The sequence below is a fragment of the Physcomitrium patens genome, chromosome 2 (genome assembly GCF_059467195.1).
Source record: "Physcomitrium patens ecotype Gransden chromosome 2, ASM5946719v1, whole genome shotgun sequence".
NCBI lineage: Eukaryota > Viridiplantae > Streptophyta > Bryopsida > Funariales > Funariaceae > Physcomitrium > Physcomitrium patens.
In genome coordinates, this window is record NC_143411.1 from 13398360 (window position 1) to 13405055 (window position 6696).

The window sequence follows — 6696 nt, forward strand, 5'->3', positions numbered from 1 at the left end:
TTCACATCATTCTCTACCTTCTGGAAAGGCAAGTAGTCACCTTGCTCTACCACATTGCCATTGCTGCTGCTATGACTCATAAATCTTAATGTCCACTTTCATCTCCCTGTAGATTTATTGTTACAAAAATCAGCAGACTAAGAATGTGATGATTTTGCTTGCAGGTAAAACTGGTGCGGCAGCTGCACTGTGATGTAAGAGTAAGAGCCAAGCTACTTAGTTCTATTTGCTTGCTTCTTTCTCTGCCTACTACTTTATCCATCCACTTTATACATACATTTATTATTCATTTCTCTATTCTAAAGTCTAATTTCATATTATTATATTTACCATTTTTAACTAGATTTTTTTTAAAAATTATGATTAGTTTATAATATATATATATATATATATATATATATATGTAGTTTTGAAGTAATATTTGAAAACACCTTGTGGCATTAAAGAAACATTTGTAATTAGAAATCAACTTTAAAAGGTCATCGTAAAAATATTTTATAAAGATTTTTAAATTTGGGCGCATCAAAAGTACATTAAGAAGTCTTTTTGATGTTAAAGAAGGGTCTTTAGAAAGATTCTTTAGAACATATTATCTTATATTAGAAGAATTAGTAAAAAAAATTCATAAGAGAGATTAATATGTACATTTTATTTATATAAAAAGTTCATTAATTTTTGCTTAATAAGCGACAAGGTGTGGCAAGTTTTTAGAGTGTTAAATTCAAAAAGCAAGGAATTAGAAAATTGCTCAAATATATCAATAATCTTTGATAGAAAGACAACTTTTCTATGATAGCTATAAGTAAGATGATCTAAGTAATTGTCACTTCACTTTTTACTTTCTTTACAATACACATTGGTTTCTTTACAATAGAGTGGTAAATTAAAATATGGAAGAATTAATATTAAAGAAAACCAATGGTAGTGGATATAAGAAGTAAGATGGAATGTTTAAAGATTGTGTAGGAGGAACTTGCTACTTAATTAGAGAGATGGTGCAAATTGGTGTGACCATGTATCATCCATTTCATAGAATTAGAACCTAGCTTTCATAATTTTAAGTTATATATATTTGGAACATAAATTTAATTTATTCTAAAAATAATATTTTATAATCAAAATACATATATATTTTTATATAAACTATCTATTTTATTTTCATAATGTGAGCAAGTCTAAATGCAAAGCTTATTTTATTTTTATTTTTTTACATAGTCTAAAAAGGATTCTTTTTTAATTATAAAAGCTGCATATTTTCTTAACTACAGAATTTTTGAAGATTTTAAATATGCCATTAGAATCAATAGCATCAAATGTAAGGAAACATGTCAATCTTAATTTATAAAAAGACAAAGAAAAAAAATAAAAAAAAATAAAAAAACCAATAAAATTAAGTATTAAATTAGAGAGCTTGTATTTAAAACTTTAAAAAATTAAACAGCATTCAAGTCTACTTTTATATTTTTAAATTCTAAAAATAAGAGCAAAGAAAAAATTAAAAATTAAAAAATCTAATCATTTCTAATAAAAACTCAAAAATAAAACCAGTCGAATCCTTAATATCTACAAATCCATACACTTTTAAAGCAATTCAAATACATATTTGGATTTAAAAATCCTAAAATTTCTACAAATATAAATTTAAAACTTATAAAAGATCTTATATGCAAAAAATCAAAATCCTAAAGTCTAAATCAAAGTAATTTTATTTTGCAAACTAGAAAATTATAAAGCAAGTTACTTACACCATTGAAATCTTAGATTTCAAAATAAGAAGGTAGGTCAAGTAAAATTTAAAAAATAAGGATGTCAAAAAATTTAAGACATCTATGTAATTCTAAATGCTATATTTTAAATTCAAAATCAAATTATATGTATTGCAAAAATTTTAGAAATTGATTATTCTTACTTTACTAAGAAATTTGTAAATATTAAAAATAGAAAAAAAAGAAAAAAAAGAAAAAAAAGAAAGTAGATTATCTTTTTATAAAAAAACCAAAACTAAAATAAAAATTAAAATATTGTAGAATTTGTTTTAATTCTAAATCTTAAAAATCCTATATCCAAAATTCTAAAAATTTTCTATTCTAAATCTTAAAAATCATATATCAAAAATTCTAAGTTCCAATTTTATTTTTTATTTTTACATATAGTATTAAAAAAGTCATTTTTCAACTTTTAAAGTCTTATATTTTTTTAATTATAGACTTGCAAAAAAATTCAAACATACTATTAAAATCAAAATCATCAAAAATAGAAAGATATGTCAATTTAAAATTCTAATTAGATAAATTTTTTTAAAATTAATAAAAATAATAAGAAAGTATTTGATGAAAGCTTTTATATCTACAACTCGAAAAACTTATAGAGCATTCTTAATCTACAACTAAATTTGTAGATTCCTAAAAATAAAAATATAATTGAAATCAAATCTTACTCTAAAAACCATTAAAATCTTAAAATCTCAAAATTAGTAAGACTATATCAAAACTAAAATAAATTAGGATTTTAATAGATGTAAATCATCCATATAATCCTAAATCTTAAGGAATAAATTCTAAAATTAAATGTTTTATATATAATATAAACATATATTATTATAAAATAGTTATAATATAGCTAGTGAAAAAGATTCTATTTGAAATTAGTTACATTTTTTTCATAGTATAAATACGTCTAAAGATAAAAATAATTTTTTAAAAAATGACAATGTAAAAAAAAGTATATAAGAATAATAAATAGATAGGTAGGCGACTTTAAATCATTATTTTTTAAATGTCAAAAACCTTTAAAAAAAGTCCTTATAATCCTCAAATCTTAAATTATAAATTATAAATTTTAGTTGAAATTTTGAAAGATCTACATCTTCTAAACCAAAGACTTGCTAAAGAACTATAATATACTACTAGAATCATAAGTATCAAAAAGATAGAAATAATACATTTTTAAAAAAAATCAAGAAAGATAAAATATATGTATATATATATATATATATATATAGAGAGAGAGAGAGAGAGAGAGAGAGAGAGAGAGATAATTAAATTCCATGTATCTAAAATTTAAAAAGATCAAAGAACATTCTAAGCATATCATTAGATTTGTAGAATCTAAAAATAAAAAGGTATATCAAATCAAAACTTACAAAAATCTTCTTATTTATATATTCACCTTAAAAATTAAATTTATTAAATACTTTGTATTCACATGTCCATATACTTATAGCTAATCTTAAATACATGTTTGGATTTTGCAACTCTAAAATAAAAACACTTATATATAATAGGTTGAAAGTTAAAACTTTAAAGCTCAAATCAATTTAGCAATATTATTTAAATTAAGTACTTATAGAGTATACTTGTAGATTTATACTATGATAATTCTATATCTTAAAAATAAAGAATTGTATCAACTTTTATTTGAAATATAAAGATTTCAAAAAATTGACCATATTGATGTAATTATAAATCTCCAACTACTAAACTTTATTATTTTCTTCAAACATGTCAAATTTCCAAACCCTTCTAGTAACTTCTTCAATATTTTTTGCTTATAGAAGAATTATTCTTTGAACTTAACTAAATTTGGTAATCTACTTAAAAGCTCTTCCAAATTCTCACATTTTTAAATATTTAGCTTCTTTAAACATGTCAAGATTCTAAATCTTTTTAGAAAATTCTTCAAATTTCTACACTTTAAAAAACCCAATTCTTCTTATACAATTTTTTTCTTTATTTTGTCTAAAATTCCTTCAAAATCTCATATTTTCACATATTTAGTTTTTTTATGCATGTTAAAATTTCAAATATTTTATCCATCTTCTTTATTTTTTTGCTATTGTAAAATCACAATTATTTTAATCTAACTTTATTCTTCAATCCAACTAAATAATATTTAAAGCCTTCTATTCTCACATGTTTAACTTCTTCAAACATATTAATATAATAGATATATTTTTTTTAAATAATATTTTTATATTATATAAAATTCAATTCTTTCATTGCAACCAAATTCTCTAATCTACATAGAAACTCTTCTAAAGCCTTACATTTCCATGTGAATAATATCTTCTAACATGTCTAGTTTCAAAATCTATTTGATAACTTCTTCAATTTCCTATACTTTAAAAATATCAATTTTTTTAATGCAACTAAATTCTCTAATCTCCTTGGAACTTTTCCCAAAGCCTCACATTCTCATACGTGTAGCATTTTTAAACACGCCAAGTTTCTAAACCTCTTTTTAAAACTTCTTTATTTTTTTAATTTTTTTTTAAATAAATCTTTTTATGCAATTAATTTTTTTAATTAACTTAGAAGCTCTTTCAAAGTCTCAAATTCCTATACAAATAACTTTTTAGAACATGTCAACCCTTCTAAGAAATTCTTCAATTTTTTATACATAAAAAAATCTAATTCTTCTAATACAACCAAATTCTCTAATTTTACTTAGAAATTCTTCTATAGCATCATATTTCCACATGTGTAGCATCTTTAAATAGACCAAGTTTCTAAATCCATATATAAACTTATTTGATTTTCTAGACTTCAAAAAACCCAATTCTTTCAATATAACCAAATTCTTTAATCTACTTAGAAATTCTTCCAAATTCTCATATTCCAATATGAACTTAAGTTTTTTAAATAAGTCAATTTTTCAAATCCTCTCAACAACTTCTTCAATTTCCTACCTATTGAGAAATTCAACTCTTCTAATACAACCAAATTTTTAAGGGAAAATATCACACGTGCCCCTGAACTTTCTTGAAATATCAAGAATACTCAAGGTTCGATAATATCACATGTACTCCTGCTTTTTTTGATAATTGCAAAAATGCCAAGTGGGCTAATAACCTACCTTATTGCTGTGTTGTTTAGTTTGAACTGAGGCCCGGAGCAGGCCCCAAGCATCACTTTTCCGCACCAGCCTCACATTGGATGAAATGCTGCGCATACAGGATCGGAAACTTGGATGAGACCCTTGAGATCACAGGCTCCATTTTAAAAACTTCTTTTGTCAATTCCACCGATCTTTGTTTCAGCGAGAGACATTCCTGGTTTGTTCAAACTACTCAGAGCTACTGCCCCGAATATGGATCCAAGAGACATTCTTTGCGAAATGCGCATTTGAGTATTCCAAATATTTATTTATAATAACGCTCTTGATTTTATCATATTGGTGTTCTCCAACGATTGTATCTTTTTCCAACCCAAATTGGTGCGTGCCTACTCCGATACCCGACCCCAAATTCATATCCGCATCCGAGGCGTTATAATGATCGGAGGAATTCGCATCGATTGCAGACGATACATGCCTTCTTGGAGTCTTTGCTTTGCTTGTAATTAACAAATGCTTTGTTACGATAAACCTAACTGATCCCAGGTGTTGCATCTCGGGGTGAATCCCATGCTCCTTGCGTGCAAAGTATGCAGCCTGTAATCTACGAGACTTCTTCACGTCTCCTGCTCTGTGATGCTCAAAAATTGTTGTTGGCTGCCACTACTTACCTCTATCCCAGCTTGGTAGAAAACTTAACACACAAAATATGAACTTGCGCCACAAAAGTTGTTATAGTGGGCCACTTCAACGTAGACGAGGCTACTTTGCAATGAAATTTGATCACTCGCTAGAGTCAATCCGGCGGGACTAAACGGCAATGGCCGTAACTGGATTTGGGGTCCACGCGTCAAATGCTAGTGAAGCGATTGGCAGGAAAATTGAACGACCGTCTGATCATATGTAGATTTTTGAGGCGGTTCTCTTATCCAGCGTTGTGTGTGCGTACAAAATTATCTACAGCTTGGTAGGCAGAGCATGGAAAATCAAACCCATATACTGCTGAGCCATGACTCAATAACCACCATCTTCATTTCTTTACTATTGTTAATGTTAATCTTATCAGTAATAGTAGTCGTAGTAATAGTATTTTCCTACTGACTTCGCACGACTATTGTTGGCAGGCATCATGACTTTGATAAAGAGCAGCAATGCTTTGATCTCAAAGCATGAAGCATTTATGAATCATGCCTGTTTGAGATAAGCATGCCTGTTTATCTAGTATCAGGGAGAATTGGCAGCATGTTGATTGATTCACCAGCAATGGAGATGATGAAGCGCTGCGACCAGACGCAAACAGGTGGCCTTTGTAAGAAGGGACGGAGGATCTCGAATTCCATGCCGAATGCAGACAACTTCTTGCACAAAATAAACATACAAGCACCAATTAGGGCAAGCAATCTCAATGTTAGAACAAAATCTCTCTCCTTCGAGCATAAGCACAAGCATCGAAACTGTGCATGTCGAAGTCGAGGTGGTGGTGTATTGTTGGTTTTGAGGAGTATGCACACTTCTTATTTATATATTCACCTTCTTATTAATTATTTATTCATAAGAATTTTTATATTGGTGCAAGCTTTGCAAAGAATTAAAAAACATGATATGTCCCAATTCTAATGACATTTGGACAATACTAAAGTCTTACTTTCATGACCTCAATAATAATATTAAAAAAAAAAAAAAAAAAAAAAAACCATTTTTAGATGTAGCACATTATTTCAGTAAAGAAACATGGTTTGAAATTATTCTGAAACACACAATCATAATTATGTATAACAGAAGTAAATATACAAATAAGTCATATTCATTACTTAATGAGTAATATTTGGAAATATACATATATAAATAATGAGTATGACTTAT

At 26.7% G+C, this 6696-nt stretch overlaps 1 long non-coding RNA gene across 1 annotated transcript; it reads left to right on the forward strand.

The window, feature by feature from the left end:
* Nucleotides 1–4885: 4885 nt before the first annotated feature.
* LOC141045070 (uncharacterized) lies at nt 4886–6644 on the forward strand. Its single transcript, XR_012216992.2, has 2 exons — nt 4886–5800; nt 5958–6644. It is a non-coding gene; the product is annotated as an uncharacterized LOC141045070 (long non-coding RNA).
* The last annotated feature ends 52 nt before the right edge of the window (nt 6645–6696 follow it).